Source organism: Marmota flaviventris, chromosome 16, assembly GCF_047511675.1.
Source record: "Marmota flaviventris isolate mMarFla1 chromosome 16, mMarFla1.hap1, whole genome shotgun sequence".
Classification (NCBI taxonomy): Eukaryota; Metazoa; Chordata; class Mammalia; order Rodentia; family Sciuridae; genus Marmota; species Marmota flaviventris.
The window spans coordinates 32881083-32906464 of record NC_092513.1 but is presented as its reverse complement, the minus strand read 5'-3'; positions in this window follow the sequence as shown (position 1 = coordinate 32906464).

Here is a 25382-nt window from a genome sequence, read left to right as displayed (position 1 = left end):
CGCTTCACTTACAGCTATGCCTCTACCGCTCATGTTTGCATGAGATTTTCCTTTTCGGTATGCTTAGAACTCTTGAGTCTCTTATATCTGATGTAACCTTTAGATTCTAACTGCCTGGTTGCTTGCTCTGTACATATTATTCACTGATGACCTAGAAAGAATGACAATCCACATTTCATATGCAGCTTTCCTGGTGATTGTCCTTTCTCTGTGTTTACTCAACGATGATACAATGGACACAATGAGAAGAGGATTGGGATTAACAGGGAACAATGTGTTAGACATCTTGTGTACTCTTGTTAGCTCCTAGAAATCCTTGGAAGTAGTAACATAGTTAAGACCCAGTATTATCTACTTCATTCACTCATTCATTCAGTTAACAAAGTCCGTATCCACTCTATGTCCTAGGACTTGAAAATTCTCATTAGGCATAATCTTATTGTACTCAAAGAGGCATAATACTGACCTTTGGGAGCTTAAAAATTGAATGGGACATATCTTTACTCTGTAAGATGGAAACAAACATAAGAATCAATGGGCAAAAAGGGAAATAAATCATTCACTTATTCACCTACATTGTACCAGGAGTAAGAATGTACTTTCTTTCCCTGAGTTAGACACAGTAGAAATCCCTTCTACAGGGCACCCTAAATTGAGTATCCAAATCTAATGATTAAATTATATTTATCTTAAGCCAAGCAGTATCTGTTTGGATTTACATATGCAGTTTAGGGATTCTGAACATTAGACATTTTTTTTTCTTTTCTGTCTTAGATTCTAAGCTGAATGGAAAAGATAATACAAGGTTGATCTATGACTCTTGGTAGTCTGTCTTGAGTAAAGATAAAAAGAAAAAAAAACATACATTCCACTTTTATCTAAAGTGTTTCAAAAGTAATAAGAAATAGTTTCAAATAGTTCAGCACTTTGACTAATTTCTTTGATAAACCCAGGAACCTGGACTTAGAATTAGACAAGCAACTTTAACATAATCATTCGCAGATGGAATTGTGCCCTCTGCAAAGTGTATTAAATAGCCATTCAATACACTTTAATGAACACATTGTCTTTTTTTTTTTTTTTTTAACCAGGAATTGAAGCCAGGGGTGCTTAACCCTGAGCCAAATCCAGAGTCCTTTTTTTCATTTTTTATTTTAAGACAAGGTTTTCCTAATTCGCTGAGGGCCTTGCTAAGTTGCTGAGGCTGGCTTTGAACTTCTGATCCTCCTGCCTCAGCCTTAGTTGCTGGGATTACAGATTTTCACCACCATACCCACATGAACACATTGCCTTTTTATTATTATTTATTTTTTAGTTGTAGTTGGACACAATACCTTTTTAAAAAAAAATTATTTTTATGTGGTGCTGAGGATCAAGCCCAGGGCCCCGCACATTCTAGACAAGCACTCTGCCCCTGAGCCACAACCCCAGCAACACATTGCTTTTTAAAGCACCAGATCCTCTGGTCAAAATTCCTGCTCCCATCCTCAGAGAAGCATATCCTTATTACTTACAGTTTTGAATTCTGCATAGTCTCTGAATGAGTTTTCATTAGGTGAAGGATCATTGACTGATCACTATGCATAAATACATCAGAGGATGTAATGGTAAGCCTTCAGGTAGAGAAGGAACATGCAAACAATAGCAACACCAAGCTCAACACAGAGTCGCAAGGGATGGAAAACTAAGGATGAGAGGACAATTTTCATTTGCTAGGAACTTCCACTCAGAGGAAGCTGAACTTGCACTAAATTTCAAAGAAGGAATAGGGTTTATCACTACAGAAATTAGGCATATACAAGAGGTAAATAAAAACATTCTGAACAGATAAGAACTCTGGTCATGACTTTCTGTTACTGTGCACTGTTTGGAAGAATACATATATTTTATTTATTTGTCCATGTTTTAGAGTTTTCAACAGATCCTTTGGTCCTAAACACATTTTTGTCGTACAGGAGACTTTTATTCAATTTGAGAGCCATTTAAATAATAGTGTCTTTCATAAAATTTTATCCTACACTGAAAATTCAGAGTTAAAATTGAGGACCATTTCTCTTATGATAGTGTAATACTGCTATATTACTTAATTGGCAAGTTCTCAAATTCCCTGAAAAGCTCATCATCTCATGGTGACATTTCAAAACAGCCTTCATAAAATTAGGATGATTCCAGAAAGCTTGAAAACAGAGAGCAGTTATTCCCATGATATATGATCTTTCTGGACCTGTACCTCATAAACTCCTAACTTCCTTTCAAATCGTAGAAAGAGGCCGATTTTTCCTTCTTTGTATACAACATTCATTTTTCCCTTTCTCTCTGGGTTATTATTTATTATTTAACTTGGTTACTGTATTATTTAAAGAAAAAAGCAGTTTGCAATATTGTCTGTATGGGAGATGCCATAAGGGGTAAAGCGATATTGATTGTATTGTAGCTATTAACTACTGTTCTGAAAACAAAGAAGGAATGTGAGACAGTGAATCAGGGTAAGAATTACATTCTCCCTTCTGCAAACCAGAAAGAGGAAAAATGTTAGCAAAACACCTTGCAAATAATTCACAATCTTCAGACTTCTTTTTTCAAGGCCCATGGAACCTGTATGAAAGGTTAAGAGAGTGGGTGAACACATAGGAATGGAAATGAACCCCAAGGAATAAAGAATTTACATACTTTCAGATGCTATATAAAGAATGGTAAAGCTTTTGTAATTTAACTCTATTCTGCATCTTCGACTTTAATGACTAAGTTCTTCACAAAACTCATTGTCTAGTTCAACTACTTTTCCTACTTCTCTATAAATCTTTCACTGGTTGTTGCTGACATGCTTCCTGAATAATCTTAATTAAAGAAAAAAAAATGAGCTTGCATATTCTTCTATCTCTTGCTCTTCCTCAGTGACTCACCTAGATCTCTCTTTTGGTTGTGAGTGTATAAATTGGTTGAATAATATTACCAATGAGGGTTCACCATTCAAATGGAAATTCTATAGATGGGGGCCTCACAAAAGCAATAAACCTCAATGAATCTGTACAAAGACTTTGGAAGCCTAAAAAACCCAGTGGAGAATATGAAGTCAATAACACAAGAAGTGGAAGAACACATTTTAATAAAAATCAAACCGAGAGAGAAAAGAAGCAGATGTCAAAAGCTCAGTATGAAGTCAAGGCATAAGGACATTGAAACCTAGAGTAGGGAACAGAGGTCAAAAGATTAAGTGGGAGGTTATTTCTGGAAAAAAAGAAATCAAGAAGAGGTGTAATTTATCACTGACATTTAATTGGCCTCCATGGTGAGATGCATGGAAGTGTCACCAATATTTAAAAGGCTATAGACAGGGAAGACAGAATTAATCCATCAGATTTCCCGCTGAACTCATCCCTCTGTTAAGTGTTGTGGCCACAGAAAATATATGCTTCCTTAAAGAAAGTTAGAAGACCAGTGTAGCACATAAATCAATTAGAAAATACTGTTTCACAGCACAGAATATTGGATTCTAGAGTCCCTCCAAAACACCTTGCTCATGGTGATTGATCAGTAAATACTTGTTAAATGAACATAAAGAGCCATTTGTGATTTCCAGATTCTATGCATTATGAAATTGGAGAGGAGGAGAAATTTAATAGGGGATGAATAGCAAAGAAGGTCTAAACAGAGGTGATGTCTAAAAAATACATTTGATAGAAAAAGACAGGGTATTTTAAAATTAAAAGAGAGGATATATTATGGACAGTTAAAATGTCTAAAATATTGTCTTTGTTAATTAAGTCATTGTTCTGGTACTGAGCCAAACTTCCAGGGTCAAAAACCCATTTGTATAATTTCATTCATTATCATTTCATCCAGAAAACCTACCTGATTTCTCTCTCTCTCCAAGTAATACCCCACTGACACATGCTTCTGGTGCTCATTAATGAGTACCACATAAATGTCCTTTCCTACTTGCCCTTGTACATATGGATGAGAACAAAGTCTTATCCCCTTGAAGCTAGGCAGGTCAAAGCTCAAGGATGACCTTGAACCAGTTATCTTTGGACTTCAGTCTCTGCACCCTGTGAAAATAGAGGATAGGAGTCCTTTATGGTTTTTAAATCTGAAGCAAAAACCAAGCCAACCCTATTATATTGTTGCTATTTAAATGATATCTATCTGAAGATATACACACATTATGGCCAAAATGAATACATTATTTCTGAACAAATTAAGTTTTTTTGCTAATTTGCACTTGCACAATTGAAACAATAAACTCAATGATAACAACAAAGTAGCTAATTAACTTGATGATCATTTAATTTTACTTTTGATAATGCATATGTTTTTATTTAGACTAATACAATGTAAATTATAGCCAACTGGTTTCAAATATTCTCTCATTTGAGGCATCTGCTCAATGAAGGAGAACCACTGAAAAGTGAACTCCTCCTGCAGATGCTGGTTTAGGAAGAGGCAGATTCTTACCCCTGCACTTGCTTCTGTCCTGAGCATTGTGCACATGATCAACTTATGAAACAAAATAATATATTTTTTTTTTGTTATTTGTTTGCACAAAGTACCACTAATAATGTTTTCCATCAATTGAAGATTATAAAAATCCATTACTCCCTTCAATCATTCATAAATTCATTCATTATTTCATTCCTTTATCTGTTAAATTCGTACAATCAAATAAATCATATTTCTCACTGTGAGTCTCACGTCCTAGTAGCTTACATAGGCACCTATATGAAAAGATAGGAAATTAAATAATATCAAATATTAAGGAGCAAACACAATTCTATTTTCACATAACATTCGTAGCATTATATTTAAACATGCTAATGAAACATGGGCAAACAGGAAGCTGAATGTGATTTTTGAGATGACTGCAATTTTTAACAGTGAAAAATGGGATATATTTCTTTAGACCAAGAGTGAAGGCATACAGGATCAAATGTTAATTCTACTGGTTTAGGGGGAACATAAGAAGTCCCTGTGCAACTAAATAAAAGTGTACATTTGACAGTATGATAATAAAAGAGATAAGTGTGATATTAAAGGTCTTTAAGTACATCTTATGATACAGACTTCTACTCTTAGCATAATAAAGAGAGAGAGGGGGGCAGGTAATTAAAGCCGAAGTGCCAAAAAGGGAAAATTATAAAATCAAATCCTATGTACTAGAAGGAAAATACATTGCTACTGATAATAAAATCTTAGAGAAGACAGAGATTTAGGGTAGCAAACAGTTGACATACCCTATAACATGAGGACCTGTGAGAAAGGTAGTCTGAATGTCATGGTGGGTGTGGGGTGTGGGTAAATGGAAAGACATCTCAGAGGAAAGCAAATGGTACTCTGTGACCATTTGTGCTAGAAACTGTCATTATTCTCTGACCCCTGATCCTTCACAGGGCTATGTGTTCACTCTGAGTATTTGGGTGGGCCCTGCAGAAGGAGTAGTTTCTACAACCTCAGGATGGTGTTTTTAAAAATCAGAATAGGATAAAAGGTTTCAGCTGCCATGTCTGTTTGTATTCAACAGCTTTTCTCTAGACATCTTGAAGATTTGGTTTTTAGTTCTCTTTTATAAATATAAGCATTGTGTTTTTTCATTTTCCATTGTCAATTCTTTCCTTAAAAGGATGCTAGTAAAATGCGGTGTGCACACAAATTCTCACTTGAATGGGGTGAAAGAATTCTAGTTCCTAGAGTCCACTATCTAGAGTATTTATTCTCTGGTAATTATTTATGCTACAAAGTGTCCAAAAAAGGCCTTCAAACCCTGATGCCTATGAAAGTTTTCATAGATAAACCAAGGACAGCTGATTGGCTCATTATATCATGTTATGAACATTCACTAAACTGACCTCAAAACTTAATCATAAAGCTACATCAATCAAGACAGCATACTATTGGGGAAGAATAAACAAATAGATCAAAGGAATGGAGAGCTCTAAAAATGGATCCATACAAATATAGTTAATCGTTCTCTAACAAAGGAATAAAAACATCTCAGTGTAAAAGGAATAGTTTTCTCAAGAAATCATACCAGTTTGATTAGATATTCAGATAAAAAATTAAATGTAGTCTTTACAGCTTTCACAAACATTAAGTTAAAATGGACCATAGTTGAAAAATCTAGATTATGTGAGGTTTAGTGATAACTTCTTAGATAAAATACTAAAATAACGATCCGTAAAAATAATGTTGTTGAATTAAACATATTAAAAATCACTGTTGAGATATTGAAAGACAAGGCTCATATTGGGTGAAAATATTTGTAAAACATATCTACATGGGGCTGGAGTTGTGGCTCAGAGATAGAGTGCTTGCCTAGCATATGTGAGACACCAGGTTCAATTCTCAGCACTGTATATAAATAAATGAATAAAATAAAGGTATATCAACATCTAAAAATATTTTTTAAAAAGCCAACATTACTCTTTTTTATTTTTAATTGACAAATAGAAATGTATATATTTATGGTTTTAACATAATGTTTTAAAATATGCTCACTATGGAGAATGAATAAACAAAACTAACATATGCAGTATTTCACATGCTCATTTATTAAGAAAACCCTTAAAAATTTATTCTTAGTAATTATCATGTATGCAATATATTGTTTTTAACTCATCACCATATTATTCAAAAAATCATAAAACAATAAGTATTTTAAATAATAATGGGCAAAACTGGGAACAGATAGTTCCACCATGAACATTTGTATATGGTAAATAAGCAAATGAAAATATGTTTGTATCCTATGGGATATGGGATTTCAAATTAAAATAACTAATATGCAACCATGTACCTTTAAGAATGTGTAACATCCAACTACTGACAATACTAAATGCTGGGGAGGATTAAGAGCAATAGAACCTCTCTTTCATTGTTGATGGGAATGCTAAGAGGACAAATTCATTAAAAAATTTTGCAGATTTTGATGAGGCTAAGCATAGACTTAGTATGCAATGCTGTATTTGTTCTCATGGGTATTTTTCTTAACTGATTTGGAAATTTATATCCATTTAAAATCATTCTCTCTCTACACCCAGAATGACTTTAATTCTAATTGATTACGAATTCTTTTTGAATCTCCTATGCCCATTGTTGAATAGTTTACAATTCAGAGCCCATTCGATTCTAGGCATTTTTCCCACTGAGCACCTACTTCAGAAATGTGGGTTCATGGTGTATGTTCCTCCTCTCCCAAACTGACCAAGATTATGGTGCATTCTTTTCTGAGTTATTCCCCTCCCCAAAATACTAACTGGGTCCTTCCATGTTCTCTCTCTCTCACAAATACTGGACTTAGCTATATTGTGTCCATGGAAAATTCAGGACTTCTTGGGCATCTCGTCTCTCCTTTTTCAGATGTGACTATTTTGTTGTGGAGGAAAGTATGTTGCTCTTGCTCAGTTAACTAGAGGTATTGTGATGAAAGAAAATCCACATTGGCCGTGAGGCAGAACTGCCAATATTGATGAGGACGCTATTTTGAGTAGGGTTAGATAAAGCTGAGCGTTACATATACCTTAAATTAAAACAATATGCATTTTCTCTTTTCCAAGCTTACAATTAATTAACCTCCACAAATATGTTCCTTTGTTCATATATTAAAGGTAAGTTTGGATTTACTAATACTATTACTAAGGAGGAGCTCCATTTTTATTCTTCGATTACTAAAGCTACTTGTGTAGGTGAGGAGGAAATGGACATTTTCTTGTTTCTCTCTTCATAAACAAGTATGTATTGTCATGTCTGTCTCTGCTGTATTTTATTACTTCGGGGCAGGGAAAAAGAGTAGATACTTAGCAAATATTTGTATTAATTAATGAAATTCTGATTTTAGAAATAAAAAATAAGCTGTATAAGGAGTGATGAAAAGGGTTTGAAAGCTTTATAAAATTCCTAAATATGATGGTAGTCTTAAAAAAAAGATTCATAGCAAGTGGAGTAGGATATAAACATTTCCAGTGGTATATATCCAATTAGAAAATAGTAAAGTCACAAAGATCTCAGTACTTAGTAATAGGAAGAAATTTGCAATAAGTAACATCTACCCACAAATATAAAATATTTTAAACAAGTACCTACTGTGCTACAAAACCATTCATAGGAATAATAAATGCAGAATACAATTATCAACTTTATTTGGTAAAACAGATTGGAACACTTGACTTAGATGTATTGCTGCATTGGTTCCTAGTACACATTTCTAGCATCTTATTACTTTGTTTACCCTTTTCATCCCAATCAGAGCTGATTTACTATAGACATCCTCAGTGGAAACCAGCTTCAATAAATTGTTATGATGAAACACAGACCAAAAATTGCCATCTTCCACAGAAAGGGAAACCAAAAGGGACAGTGCAGAGGTATTTAAAAAAAAAAAGCATTCTCACATTCTTCTCCTGAATTCTCAAATAACACCACCCTTTCAAATCCCATGGAGAAGAGTAAGGGATAGTTATAGAGAATAGTCATTAATGTGTAAATCACGTGGGGATCTTGTTAAAAATGAAGATATTGATATAATTAGGTCTTGGCTAGGATCTTAGATTTTGCATTTCTAATAAGCGATCAGGAAATTCCTATAGTATGGTCTATGGAGTAGTCAGAGGATAGAGAACTCAGGATGGTTTCTGTGCAAATCCTTCAGTGTTAAAGCAGGAAATATGATTCTAACTATAATATTTTGGTTTAATATGATACTCTAGTTCTCTGATTTCCTGCAGAGTTCAGGACCAAGGACAGTTATTTTTTGCACATTATAACTGGCTAATCTCACAGAAAACAGTAATTGCTGAAATCTTGATAAATGTGCCCCAATATAACCATAAGAGGATAATTCAATTAAACACTCATAAAGCATCCAGATTTGGAACTGTTGATTTCAACTCTTTCACGCTTTTCATATATTCTTCCTTCTGGCTCTAGAGAGTTTAAATATTTTTAAATTAGCTCCTTCTGCCCCCAGAGGTCTTCATTTCTTCATTTGTTTTATTTGATCACATTAGCTTATAAGCTGCCTCATATATTTTTGGAATGTGTTTGGGGACATAAATACAATAATGAAATTAACATTTCCTCCTGCAGAAGTTGAGCTTAAGGGTGGGCTATGCTTATCTGTCATCCTTACTCTCTTCATTGCAGTTCTTTGCACACAATAGAACCTTAGTAAATATTTCTTGATAGATGTTTATGTTTAAATGTTTTCATTACTTATGTGTGTCTGAAAGTATCAGGATTCTCAGATCTGTTTCTTCTTTCTTCCTTTACAGACTTACTCAATTCTTTATCATTTAAAATGTTATTAAGTAAATCAAGTTCAGGCTTTTAGGTTGAAGGTGAATATTTTCCATACTAGGGGAGATGGGTGTTATGCCCCAACATTGGTGTGCTTAATTAAAACACAAAGGATGCTTAATTAGTGTAATAAATGCAATTAGAAATGTCTGTAATGAGAAAACTGTTGCTTAATTTTTAGAGCCACAGTGAGGGGATGGCCAGATGGGTTAATTAATCAGTGTTAACTCTCATTTGATAAACACTTTGCGCTTCTCTGATACAATAAGATTATACAAATATAAGACATTTTCATGATAGTGACCACGTAGAACACATTCTGGACCCTCCTTCCTTATGGTTCCTCATTTAATAAAATTTCATTTGCAGAGCTGACCTTTGCTCTCTTCGGGTGCAAGTCTCCTACTTCTATTTCACAAAAATAACTTAAGCTATGTTGCAATTGCAAAAGGTAAATGTCAGTTTTCAAAAATTTAAGAGATCTGTTTCTATACTGACTAATGCACTACTTTCTTTCTTTTGTGAAAGAAATCCATTTTGCTGTCACTGTGACTAACCCACTCTGTGGGTGCCAGCATTGTTTTGTAAGTGGGAAAAATACTGTCTTCCATATTATGCACTGTCGTTTAAAATTCTACTAGTCAGTAATTTCTGAGCACCTGCCATTTATCTTTTGTGAAAGCACCTTTGGCTATTTTTCATAGTTTTATTAATTTAAAAAATATGAAAAAATTGAGCCTCTTTCCTACATCTAGTGTAACACATTCCTTTATGGTTTTAATTTCTGTTTTGGGGAAAAAAAAAACTTGTTAACACTGGTTATGAAGGCACAGTGATCCCCTTGAATATGCACACTGAAAACATGCTAGTGGCTGAGTGGCCAGAGGAAACAAAGGTCCACAGCCACCATTGCTCTTTGTCAAGGCTTTACACAAAAGTACTGATGGTACTATAATAGGGAATCAGCATGCCAAAACATTACAAGAGGCTGAAGCTTCCAACTCACTGAAACTCTACTTAAGTTATTATATGCTTGGATGGCTGCGAGAACAACAGATAGCTGTGTAATTAATGCAAACCATGTCAGCCTCCCTCACTTCCTTCTTGTCTCCATGCAAACTAGTAATGAGGCTCCTCCTGACACACAATCACAACGCACTGACATACCATCTTGGTGTGTGAAAAAAACACAGACAAATCCAAGCAGTGTGACAATGATAGCAGGCACAGTTCCTCTTCATCAGAGACTTCAGGTCAAAGCTATTCAAGAAGGACTGTCTCTTAAGTCAGAGGGGTTGTTTGCTGGACTAGAGACCAAGTTCCATTTCTGAGGGGTTTATGTTATTCCATAAAAAGCAAAAGTTGTTCTCTTTAGGAATGATTTGATTTTATTCTTTCTCCTTATGTTTGCATTCCTACGAAAATATTGAAAACAAATACTTCTTTGAAAAAATTTATAAATTTTTCTGTTATTTTCACCTGTATGTTACAACCATGTTCTCACTGTGGAGTTAGATTTTTTTTTTTTTGGTTAACCTCATTTCATAGATGAAAACAGATAATGATGCTAAATTTGATTATTAATAGAAAGGTGAAATTCTACCTTAGATACTATAATATGTGACTCTCACAACTATGCTTCATTGGTTTGTCCATCAGTAGCATCATCTACAGACCTGCTGAGAGCTCTCTTCCTCTTCACAACTGCACTGACAGGGAATATTTAAAAGCATATATAGTCTTTGGCCCTGTGTTTTACATTAATCCAGTTAGAGAAGCAGAATTTGTATATAAAAGAGGAATGTGGAACTACATACACACTGTAGTAAGAATTAATTACAGGATTCCACCTCTTGGGTCCCCTTCTTCCTCCAGGAGAAATCTTTTCTGCTGTCCTTTAATAAACTTCTAATTTCTACTCTGAAAAAAAAGAATTAATTACAAATGAAAAACACAGACAGAAAATAAGTTGGAACAACAATGTCTGAGAACAAGAACACCATTGGAAAAGGTAAAAGAGGTGTAATTACTCTAGAAACAGTAGACACCAAAGGAAGCAGATTCTAGACAAGAGTATACATGGAAAACCAAGAAGACAAAATACTCAACTGGTAAAACAAAAATAGAGCTCCCCAAAAAAGTTTTCATTGGAAGCAATTTAATAAACAGTAATATTCCTTAGCAGCAATGAAACTAGATATTAAAGGAGGAAAGACATAACAAGTAAAAATTATAATCAGAGACATGAAAGATTGTTTTATATATTTTTAGAGAAAACTGAGTGTAAAATAATAGTAAATGCTTTTTGAAACACATAATAGGTGGGGAGGCTGAGATAGGAGGATCGCAATTTCAAAGCCAGCCTCAGCAACTGGTGAGGCACTAAACAACTCAGTGAGACCCTGTCTCTAAATAAAATACAAAATAGAACTGGGGATGTGTCTCAGTGGTCAAGTGCCCTTGAGTTCAATCCCTGGTACCCCCCACCCAAAAAAAAAACAAAAACAAAACATTATAGGTCTATTTGTGAATTCATATCGTGTAAATTTTAACCTTCATGAGAAATCACATTAAAGAACTATCCATGACAATTATTGGGTATCATGAAAATGATAGGTCTACACTTGCATTTTGAATATCAGGTAATATTTGAATTTGTAGAAATAATAAGATAATCATCCAATGAATGTAAAGCATAACATAAATTACAAAGTCATATTCATGTTGAAAAGTGAGGAACCTAATTCAATTATAGACATGCTACAATAGGGAATGTTGATCTACTGAAATTTGTAACTATTTGATGAGAAGTATTATTTTGAGTCAATATTCATCAGGGGTATTATTTTCATATTTTAACTTTTAATAAAAATAAAGCCATAGAAACAAATTCTCATGTACCTGTGGTTCCAAATATGATTGAAGCATATATCTACTACATAGTGATATGTATCATTACATATGTATAAAAGAACATACAATAAAATAAACTTAACAAATAAAATTTCTTGCAGTTGTATGACATTTTATGTTTTCTTAGCTAACATGTGTAATTATTATCCAACCCTGGGAGCTGTATTCCTTTTTTTTAATGTGGTCATTCCCTTCCCTCCATTCTTCAGGTAGGGATCAAAGCAGAAGTTCTGTGGTTGTGAAATAAAGCCATGAACTCATAAAACATCTGAAGAAACCCAGTTGAGCATTCATTATATCCAGCATGCATTATATCCTGCATTATATATTTTACCCTGCTTGTAGGCACAGGGAAGCCCTCCATATAATCCCAGCTTCCTGCCGCCACTGAACAAGAAAGAAAATATGCAAACCTTAAAAGATAACAAAACACACAAAAAATGCCAACCTACATTGACATTTGTTTTTTGGTTATCAAATAATAATATAAACCTCCAAGGTACTGACAAAATTATCTATTTTGTTTATTGATTGTTTGCTGAGTTACACTAGCCTAAATATGAACATTGAAATTGCTAATTTAATTTTTTCTTCTGAAAATGTTTTATCCATACAGAATTCATTTCTAATTTGGAAAGTTCTAAGGTAGCACGCACCCCTTCCTGGCCCTGACATCGTGTTACTCAACTTCTCTCTACAGAATTAAACCAACCATCTTTTCTCTGTCAAATAGCATTTCTGGTAGGGCATGTTTCTAAAGAAAAGAAAATAAAAACAAAGTATTTAGCTGAGAGTGGCACATTTAAAGCCAAACGAGCTTGTTTTTATGTACTCCACACTTTGGATTTTCACCACTTACAACATATCAAATTGCTAACACACATATCCCACCCTTCAAAAAGCACTCAGTGTGCAAAACAAGATTTGATGAGCTTGAGCAGAGAGGATAGGAGTGATATAAGGAAACAACAGAAATTCACCAATATGTTCTATTATATCCAAATACAAACATCCACTGGTTTCTCCACTTCCCAATCCACAATACTCACACACCATGTACCCCCATACTTTGTAACATTAATACTTTTTTTTAAGAACATTGAGAAAACTGATGGATGTGAACTTGATAGTGGAAATAGAGTAACTTATATGTCAAACTAAATATTTTAAAGCTGACTTTACTCTGTCATAAGTTTTTTGCAAGATTTTTCATCTAAGCTTCTTGGCAGGAAAAAGTTAATCCAGTGGGTCTGGGTTGCTCAACTCTTGGACATTCCAAATTAGGGATTATCTTCTTTCAGGAGTGATCATTGGCCATCTCTGAGAAGAGGCCTTCTAAGTCTGCAGAATATTCTGCCTGAGAAGGTTGATTCTGTGTGCCTGAGGCTTTGAGCCATGCACACCAAGGTGACTATGCAAATTTATTCTGACAATGTGATTTTAATCAAAGTTTGTTTTCTCTCTGGATGGGAGGGGACTGGAGTCTGTGCAGCTAAAATTAGATGTGGGAGCCACATTCCTGTGTCACTGAATCTCAGTAAAATTAACCAGATATAAGGCATGATTTGACTTTACCTAGCAGTACACATTTTGTTTCCCTGGACTTTAGACTTTTGATTTTTATTTCTCTGATCTTTTTATCTGTGCCTACAACAACTTTTTTTTTTTTTTCCTGTGGGTCCTTTTAGAGAGTAAATAAGATCAAGTAAAATATTAGAGACATCCAGTTCACAAATTTTTCCTTTTTCTCATTAAATTTTTCCTTAATTTGACTCTCACTTCATTTTTTTCTACTCTGAATTTCACCAATATCATCAATAATGAATTCAAAGAGTCACCATTTGGATTGTTTATGATTGTTTTATATATTATTAATGTTTCAATTAAACTAATAACTTATTTTACCACAAAGGTTTGGTTGCTATTTTCTTCCAAAATCTCGCAATGCCTTCATAATACTCAGCACTGACCACACACTTGTCCATGTCTTTACATTAATGACTTGCCAAAAAAAAAATGGAATTAATAGTGAACTAGAAACATCCATTAGCAAAGAACTGAGTCATGTGTGGAAGTCTATGCAAATTGTTCAGAAGTTCTAGGTTGCCATTACTGAACTATCTAAGCATCCATACAGTCTGTTTTAGAGAACCCCCAACTATGCCCAGCATATAATAAGCACTAAAATATTTTTTTTTTTGTGGGTTGTTCAAAACATTACAAATTTCTTGACATATCATATTCCACACTTTGATTCAAGTGGGTTATGAACTCCCACCTTCACCCCATACACAGATTGCAGAATCACATCAGTTACACATCCATTGATTTACAAATTGCCATACTAGTGTCTGTTGTGCTCCACTGCCTTTCCCATCCTCCACCCTCCCCCCTCCCCACCTCTCCCCTCCCCTCCCCTCCTCTCTCTCTACCTCCTCCACTGTATAACCCTGAGGGTCTCCTTCCATTACCATGCAATTTCCCTTCTCTCTCCCTTTCCCTCCCACCTCTCATCCCTGTTAAATGTTAATCTTCTTCTCCTGTTCTTCGTCCCTACACTGTTCTTAGTTACTCTCCTTATATCAAAGAAGACATTTGGCATTTGTTTTTTAGGGATTGGCTAGCTTCACTTAGCATAATCTGCTCTAATGCCATCCATTTCCCTGTAAATTCTATGATTTTGTCATTTTTTAATGCAGAGTAATACTCCATTGTGTATAAATGCCACATTTTTTTTATCCATTCGTCTATTGAAGGGCATCTAGGTTGGTTCCACAGTCTTGCTATTGTGAACTGTGCTGCTATGAACATCGATGTAGCAGTGTCCCTGTAGCATGCTCTTTTTAGGTCTTTAGGGAATAGACCAAGAAGGGGAATAGCTGGGTCAAATGGTGGCTCCATTCCCAGCTTTCCAAGAAATCTCCATACTGCTTTCCAAATTGGCTGCACCAATCTGCAGTCCCACCAGCAATGTACAAGTGTACCCTTTTCCCCACATCCTCGCCAGCACTTGTTGTTGTTTGACTTCCTAATGGCTGACAATCTTACTGGAGTGAGATGGTATCTTAGGGTGGTTTTGATTTGCATTTCTCTGACAGCTAGAGATGTTGAGCATTTTTTCATGTACTTGTTGATTGACTGTATGTCCTCCTCTGAGAAGTGTCTGTTCAGGTCCTTGGCCCATTTGTTGATTGGGTTGTTTGTTTTCTTATTGTCTAATTTTTTGAGTTCTTTGTATACTCTGGATATTAGGGCTCTATCTGAAGTGTGAGGAGTAAAGATTTGTTCCCAGGGTGTAGGCTCCCTATTTACCTCTCTTATTGTTTCTTTTGCTGAGAAAAAACTTTTTAGTTTGAGTAAGTCCCATTTGTTGATTCTAGTTATTAACTTTTGTGCTATGGGTGTCCTATTGAGGAATTTGGAGCCCGACCCCACCGACTGTAGATCGTAGCCAACTTTTTCTTCTATCAGACGGCGCGTCTCTGATTTGATATCAAGCTCCTTGATCCATTTTGAATTCACTTTTGTGCATGGCGAGAGAAAGGGATTCAGTTTCATTTTGTTGCATATGGATTTCCAGTTTTCCCAGCACCATTTGTTGAAGATGCTATCCTTCCTCCATTGCATGCTTTTAGCCCCTTTATCAAATATAAGATAGTTGTAGTTTTGTGGATTGGTTTCTGTGTCCTCTATTCTGTACCATTGGTCCACCCGCCTGTTTTGGTACCAGTACCATGCTGTTTTTGTTACTATTGCTCTGTAGTATAGTTTGAAGTCTGGTATCGCTATACCGCCTGATTCACACTTCCTGCTTAGCATTGTTTTTGCTATTCTGGGTCTTTTATTTTTCCATATGAATTTCATGATTGCTTTCTCTATTTCTACAAGAAATGCCGATGGGATTTTGATTGGCATTGCATTAAACCTATAGAGAACTTTTGGTAATATCGCCATTTTGATGATGTTAGTTCTGCCTATCCATGAACAGGGTATATTTTTCCATCTTCTAAGATCTTCTTCTATTTCTCTCTTTAGGGTTCTGTAGTTTTCATTGTATAAGTCTTTCACCTCTTTTGTTAGGTTGATTCCCAAGTATTTTATTTTTTTTGAAGATATTTTGAATGGAGTGGTTGTCCTCATTTCCAATTCAGAGGATTTGTCGCTGATATACAGGAATGCCTTTGATTTATGTGTGTTGATTTTATATCCTGCCACTTTGCTGAATTCATTTATTAGCTCTAATAGTTTCTTTGTAGAGCCTTTTGGGTCTGCTAGGTATAGAATCATATCATCTGCAAATAGTGATAATTAAAATATTTATGGAATAAACAGATGAGAGGAAAATCTTGTACCAGATTTTGAAGAACTTTGATTACATTTTCAATTAAGAATCTTAAGAAGACAGAAGTATAGAAATTCTACACTTGAATTAAGTATTTTATACAAAAGGATTGTTTTGTGTATTCAAAATAAGTCTGATGCTTACCTTGATCATTTAATACAACACAAAACTTAATGGTTGTTATATATGTTACAGCAAAGTTTCTGTGCTATATTGGGAGTACTCTGGAATATTTTTCGTATTAAGCAAATTTTCTTTAGCATGATAATAAAAAAGAAGGCTTACATTTTGCTGTGCAAGCTTCCCCTGATCATAAAATTTCTCTTAATATAGCAGTAGAAAAAGTATGTAACACTAGGTATTAGTTGGCTAATACAGCTGATAAAGTGACAGATAATGAGGCTGAGGACAGTCAACGTTTTAATTTCAGAAAAGTATGTAAACTTTGGGTTCATTGTCTTAGGAGAGATTACTCAGAAACCTGAGATAATCATTTGTGTGCAATGTAATCTATTAGAGAATGTGTTCCCAGGAGAAATTGGAGAGTATGGGATGCCATGCAGAAAAGGAAAAGAAACCAAGCAAGAGGTTTAGGCAGAGAATCACAGGTAGTTTTAGCATAATCCACAGGGGGACTGGACCAGTAAGGTATACTTCATAGCTGTGGCTCATACGGGTGAAGCACCTGAACTTTTATTCCTTTTGGTTACTAAACAGGGAAACTACCAGGCACTTCCAATTCTGTGTGCCTTCTTTTCCTCATAAATTTCTCAGTGGAGGGGGAGGCGGGGGAAACCTGGGTGATACAGGCCATTAGAAACAAGATCAAGCAGAAATTATGAAAGGCATCCAAGGAGATCTGACTAGAGTACTGGCAATATTATCTATTGATGAATAAAAATATGTAGTTGTGCTATGAAACATGATCAATAGAGTAATTATGCTTCAAAGAATGTAATTTTTTTAAAAAAATGGTTGAGAATTTGTGAATTCTTCACAGTAAGTGTATCAGCCTTTAAATAAGTTTTTTTCATGAGTTGTGCGGAGGTAAGTTTGATATGGGATATGGAGTGAACCCAATGGTCAAGAGAAAAATGGTATAATGAGAGAAGAGAATCCAGCCAAAACATGGAGGAAGATGTTAAAATCATCCATTACTTCAAAGGTCTTTTTTTGGGGGGGGGGAAATATGTTTTAATACAGGACAAATGTACTATAGATGCAAAGTTGACTCTGGGAAATGTGAACTTTTTTGTTAAGCCATGGAGTTGAACTTATAATACATTTTATCACTGTACACAAATGAATAGAATTTAATAAAATATTCTATGTCTTATAAATGCTAAATTTGAACAGTGCAAAGAATATGAGAGGAAAATTTTGAATATTTTACTTTTGATTTTAACTTCATTTGTCTTGTTTTCCTGTTGGTGGAGTATTCTCTCCTACTGTTTTCTTTGAGAACTTGGATGGAGCTTCCCTCTGAAGATCTTTGGAAGGCCAAGGTTGTAGAAAATGAGAGGTTCTGTTTGGAGAAAATTTCCAGAATGATTTTAAAATTCCCCCCATGCCTTTTTGATGTGATTCTTCTACTTCTCCCTGCAAGATATGGGATTTTTTTCACTTTTAACATATGGGATGCTTTTGTGATTTGCTTAAGCAAATAAAATTCAGTGAAATTAATGTACTACGGTTTCTGAGCTTTAACCTCAAAAGCCTTGTAAACTATGGCAATGCAAAGTGATCAAAAGAAGAACCACGGTCAGTGGAACCCAATCAAATTGCTGACCCATAGAATTTTGTTTAAATAAAATGACTGTTATTAGAAGTCACTAAATTTGGGGTTGAATATTTATGCAGTGAATGGCAGTCAGTACAGTGTGGTGGCCCACATCCATGTCAGGATTCAGATGTGATGCTTGGTACCAGGTTTGCATCAAGTTCACTATAGACATTATGCAGAGTGATATATTTTTTTGCCTTTGTATCAGTCTCTTGAGAAGTATAAAATCAAAATCACGGTACATTTTATCCTACCCTGCAAGATATGGGGTAGGATAATTATAGGGTAATTACAGACAAGCCCATAATTATATATACCTTAAGCAATCAAGCTCAGTAGACACTTTGGAATATCCTCTTGGGTAATGGCTTGGCAAAAACCTTACAAGGAATTAATGGAAAAATATGTCAATAATTATATAGTTTATTACTTGTTTTTCTATTAATATTTAATATCTGTCTATCTCCAGTCCAAAAAAAATTAGTCTAGTAGTTGACTGATGCCTTTATTTATCAGAAAAGAAGCATCAACTCATTTAATATTATGAGTGTGTTTAATGTATCTGGATCAAATATAAATAGTTAGCTATCATCTATGAAGTTGATGGAAAAACATGATAGACAACTATACCTTCACTTTCCAAAAAACTTACAAATGCCTTGCTCAGCAGAATTCTGAAGGCAATAGTACAGATTGTGTCCACCAGGCTTCAAGCTCAAGTCGATGTCACAATGTTCTTAGTAACATACAAATAATTAAGAACAAACTTCACAAATATTTCTTAATTGCATTATCATTAGATTTTTTTAGTTATCACTTCCATATTAGGTTTTATATTTGTTCCTAATTTATGGTGCTCACACAAAAAGAGAAGAACATTTAAAGAGAAGGAAACTGAAGGAGAAAATAGCCGATATACATGATTAATGTCTGTCTGTTCTGACTATGTGGCTATCCTTTATGTTCTACTCTTTGAAAGATGCTAGAATTTATGTCTAATTGATCAGTAAATCCCCAATCCATGGTTATGTATGTAGAGGAAAACCTAAGGAAACAGGAATGGATAACATAGATGGATAAAATGCATCCTTTAAATAGGAACTTCACTATGTGAATAGAATAAAATAATATGTTCTCACCAAGTTAACAATCAGAAGAAACACATCTGCAATATTACCAGTTAGTTTGTGTTTTGGATGTACAATATGGAGAAATATAGCCCAGTAATTGACACAGGTGAATTGAAACCTTATATCTATGTATTCAGCTTTCTTTTAATTCAGTTACTCTCAGCTTTTCAATTTTGTTTCCCATGAATATTACCACTTGTCAAATAAGTTTTCTTGATACCTTTCTTTCCCTCTAATATTCTATGATATTTTTCATTGTTTTAAAGGAATATTTTCCAAGCTCAGGGACACATGGTTAATATTAATAAACATACTAGGTATACTTGAAAATAATGTGTACACTTCAATTTGGGGATATAGAATTTTACAAAAAACAATTAGACAAAGGTGTTCCATATTAATCAAATAATTTATGTTTGCTAATTGTTTTGTCTGATTTTTCTGTTAATTTATGAAATAAAACTGTTAAGATATTTTAAAACTGTTAACTGCCTGTATACTCATTAATTTTATCCTTGTTTGCTTCACATATTTTGAAACACTGATATCGTTGCATATACATTTTTTATTATTATGTTATCTTGATGCATTGACCCTTTAACATTAAGATGTGTCCCTTACTTTTCTCTGATAATATTATTTGTGTTGAGGTTTATCTTATATTAATATATCCTTTCCAGTATTTTTCTGTTTTTCATTGACTGTCATATATAATACAATTATTGGTATGACTGAAGTTTGTTATTTCTTGATTTCTGTTCATCCCTGTATTTTGTTTGCTTAGTTTAGTTTAAGTTTTGTTATCAGCAATATTTTTCCTAACTTCCTTTGAAATGTCCAAATATTCTTCAGAATTTTTCTTTATGTATGGATTTATTGACATAAGGCTGCATTGTTTGTAATTTTTGCATTAAGTAGTACACCATGCATCTTTAACTTGTCACATTCTTCTTTAATACTGCACTAGTTCAATTGAAATGTGAAAACATTGAACTCAATTATCTCTCTTCACCATTCTTTCTGTGTGTGTGTGTGTGTGTGTGTGTGTGTTTGTGTGTGCACATGTACACACGTGCTTGTGTGTGTATAGTGTTTTTTATAATATTGTAATAATAATATTTTATGTATGATATATAGCATATTCTTCTGGATTTTATTCTATATGTGTCAATACATATGTATGTGTGTATATGTATACCTTTAAATGTGTTTTTGAAATTTAGGTTCAAAGAAAATATAAATTTTAATATGTATGTACTCAGTTACTTAACTAGGCTTCAATTCATCTTGAAAATTTTGGATTCCCTCCTGTATTATTTCTCTTTCAGCTAAATAATCTTCTGATAGCCTTTCTATAGTGCAAGTCTACTACACAAGTCTAACTATTTTTATCTGAATATGTCATGATACAATCTTTTGTCTAAAGTGGTACTTTTGTTGGATACAAAATTTAGATTGACAGATTTATTATTTTTTCTTCCATCACTTTAAATATTCTATTTCATGTTCTTCTGGCCCCACTAGTGATGGTAATGTTTACAGTCATTTTAGTTATTTAACTATCCGTAATGTATTCTATTCAGTTTCCATCAGTTTTATAATATGCCTAATCATGTTTTTTTTCATATTTATTACACTTGTATGTAAGCTTCAAACATCTGAAAATTTATTTTTCCCCAAATTGAGTAGTTTTGAAAAAATTACATCTTCAAGTACTTTTTTTCTCTCTCATTTCTGTATTCAGGGGATATGAGTATACATGCTGTTTTCCTTGAACTTTGTTTTTTTTTTAATATTTCTTACTATTTTAGATTCAAAATTCATGCAAGTTAGTAATTTCACTATTAACCCCAATTTATTTTTTTATTTTAGACATAATTTACAGTTATTATTTTTTTTTATTTTTTTATTGTTGGTTGTTCAAAACATTACATAGTTCTTGATATATCATATTTCACACTTTGATTCAAGTGGGTTATGAACTCCCATTTTTACCGCGTATACAGATTGCAGAATCACATCAGTTACACATCCATTGATTTACATATTGCCATACTAGTGTCTGTTGTATTCTGCTGCCTTTCCTATCCTCTACTATCCCCCCTCCCCTCCCCTCCCCTCTTCTCTCTCTACCCCCTCTACTGTCATTCATTTCTCCCCCTTGTATAGTTATAAATTTTTTATTCCTTCATTTTCTACATTTGTATTCAGTCCCAGCATATGTTTCTTATAGTTCATTGGACATAGCTGTACTAGTTTCTGTAAAGTCCTTGTTAAATAATTCTAATCAGTGTCATTTAAGGGCTGAGATTTGTTGTTATTGTTGTTGTTTTTTCACTTAAAATGTGCTACTGGTGCTTATTTCTTTACCTTTCATAAGCTGAGTAATTTTGTACTATATCCAGGACATTGTACATGTTATTATGCTAAGAAAATATTAGATGGAAATATTTAGATAGATGTGAATGTTTTCATGTTTTGCTTTAGAAAGCAATTAACTCAATGAGTACACTGAAAACTCTATTTGAATTAGATGGCTATTCAACTTGAAGTTATTTTAGCCTCAGCTCTAATATGATTTTTTTTCTGCCCCCACAACTTCACATATGGCTCACGAGTCCTTCTACTACAAGGAAAGAGTTCTAGAATATGCTTCTAGGCCATTGTTCTCCAACTTTCTTCTTCCAGGAATTTCTACTTACTTTCTGTGTGCTAGAATTGCTCTGAGTTATCTCCTCTAATTCTTAACAACACAAAATATCAGGGTTGTTAAATACATTTGGTTATTCTGGTTGTCCTAAGCTTCTTTAAAAAAAAAAAAACAGGCTTTCTAAAAGTTAGTGCTGGTCCCTTTCTCTAGATTTTAACCCCCCTTCAAAACTACTTAATCTTAAAGATTTTATTCATGTGTATGTGTAGATGTGTGTGTGTGTGTGTGTGTGTGTGTGTGTGAGTCAAGACATTGCACTTGTTAACTGTATGACCATCTGGCAGAGATTCATTTTACCATACTCGATTATTTCACTGGATTATTATTATTGAGGACAAATTTCATATATCAATTTGATTGAAAAATTATCAAAGCTACATATGGTGTTTCTCAAAAAAGAAATTTAAAAATTTTTGAAAATGTTTGAGTTTATGGGCCATTCAGTTTTAAGCAAATATTTGTTAAGTAAACTTAACTAGTCAGGCAATACAATAGTAGAATGAAAAGTTTTATTATCACACCTGATCTCAGAGACAAAACACTCAAGAAATCACATTCAATGTAGGTACTTTTACTTAAAACGTATTTAAAATGCAATGCTTACATCCATTGCATTCATTGAGCATAGTAACATTTACACATAATATAATAATGTGTTAATTGCCAGAAATAGTTTCTCTTTGATAATTTTTAAGGTAATTCTAGAGGAAAAACTACTTATGCCTGCAGAATCAAGTGCATTTCAAAGTCTGTAATGATGTGTACCTTACTTTAGCCATTTAGTGCAAGACAAAATTTTTTGAATTTTTTCATCAGACAAAATTGAGTGAGTGATCTATATTCTTCCCTTTTTGCCTGCTAAGTTTCTCTCCTTTCCTCTCTCCACACTTTCCTACAACAAATATCAAATACCTATTGTGTGGATGGCACATCCCAAAGCAGTGAAGAAGAGACAGTGAATATATTAAGTTACCCATTAAGTGAGCTTATGTTGTATCAAAAAGGAAGAGAATAAAGACAAGAAAATCAGATATTAGTGAGTGAAATATAGAAAATAGTGTTGCATGATGGAGGCTGATGGAGATATCTTCCTTACAATTGATGGTCAGGGAAGCTACTTTTGAGCAAAATACCATTTAAACCAAAACTGATTCATAAGATAGAGCTAGCCGTGGGCGGGGACTGAAAGGTCATCCAAAACAGATGGCATAGCCAGCTCAGTGTCCCTGGGAAAGAACAAGCATGAGGTGATCTAAGACCTGACTGAAGACCAGTGTGATGCTGTCTGGAGAGGAGCCAGCAAGGAAGAGTGAGACATAAGATGATACAAAGAAAATAGGCATCATCTGGTCACAAAGCCCTGTGCATTCTAAAGTATGAGTTTGAAATGTATTCTAAATTTAAAAAAAATCTATTGGAATATTTTATCCAGGAAAAGCATTATCTGATTTATGATTCCAAAGTGATCTTGGGCCTTGTAGTATGAAATAATTTATAGGGGAAGTAGCAAAAATTGAAGAACAAAGTCTGATTAAAGGCCATTGAAAGAGTCCAAGAGACACAGATGGCTTGAACATAGATAAAAATTGAAAGATTTTTTTGTCATTTGGATGAACGTCAAATAGGCTTGTTAATCAATTCAATATGGGAGGTGAAAGGAGGAATGGAATAAAAGATGGCACACAGAAGTTTGACTTAAGTAATCTCCTCAATGGTGATGCCATTTATTTTAAGAAACAAATAACTATATGGAAATATTAGTGACTATTTTAATCACATCAAGTTGAAGAGTCTACTACACACTTGAGTGGAGTTGTTGTACAGATAAAAGGAAAAGGATGTTTTTTAACTTTAGAAAACAGGTCAGACTTAGACACAGAGATGTGGGTATTAAGAGTATATATAGGATAAAATGGAGATACATGTACACCCATTTTATAGCAGCACGATTCCTAAGAGCCAAACTATGCAACCAGCTTCAGTGTCCATCAACAGATGAATGGATAAAGAAAACAATGTGCTATATATATACATAATAGAGTTTTATTCATTCATAAAGGAGAATGAAATCATCTTATTTGCAGGAAAATGGATGGAACTTGACAGCATTATGTTAAGAAAAATAAGCCAAAGTCAGAAGGTCAAGGGTTACAAGTTTTTTCTCATATATGGAAGATAGATAGAAAAAGGAAGAGAAAAGATTGTGAGTGGGTCTCATGAAAATCTAAGGGAGATCAGGAGAATAGTGTAAAGGGATCAGAGGAGGGAGTGGGGAAACATAAGGGAATGATATTGATAGAATTATACTGTTGTATTGTGTGCATGTACTTGACAACCAATTCCACCATTATGTGCAACTATAATGCAACAATAAAATATGGAAATATTTTAAAAAGAGTATAGGTTATTTTAACCAAGTTGTTGTACAATATTTTCTAAAATCTGAATATAAATATCAAATATAATAGTATATAGAATAAAATTTGAGGTATTTCAGCATTTAGAGGCTCACTACAAAAGGTGTTCCCAGAAAAAAAAGAGTTTTAAAATATTAGTCAGTGAGCTATAATAAAAACCATGAGAACGATAGTCACTAATTGGAGAGAATAAAGATCTTTCAAGAAAAAGGGAATAGGGGGCAATTTTAAATGCTACAGGAGGCCTAAAGTGTGTGAAGAGAAATTGCCATTGGTATAAACAACAAGTAAATTGTTAGAAACCTTCATAGGAGCAGGTTCACTGTCATGGAGTGGTATCAGTTCCATAGAGTAGGTTGAAGAGATAAGTTAAGAGAGAAGAGGAAGAAGAAGACATTTAACTTAATTATTTTTAAGAATTTTGTCTTATTGGGAAAGCAGAGAAATTGCTGGGAGGAGGATTATTTTAATTTTTCTGTTTATCTCTTTTTTCTTCTTTTTTTTCTTTCTTCCATCCATGATGGAAGGTATGAAATACTAGAGTATGTCTGCTCAATGATATCACACAATCCTCAGGATTCAAGTAATGGCTCTGGTAATGCTGGAGAGGGAAGGCTCATTACCAGGGAAGAATTCTTTGGACAAGAGGGTGTAGAAACCAGAACATAAACTGGCAGACAGAGTACTTATTGCAGCATGGGAAATTGTGCATTATTTTTGTAACACACTTTATATTTTGATATCATGTAATATGATTAAATTATTTTATTGATGTCAGGAAGACTGTGTTATGTACTCT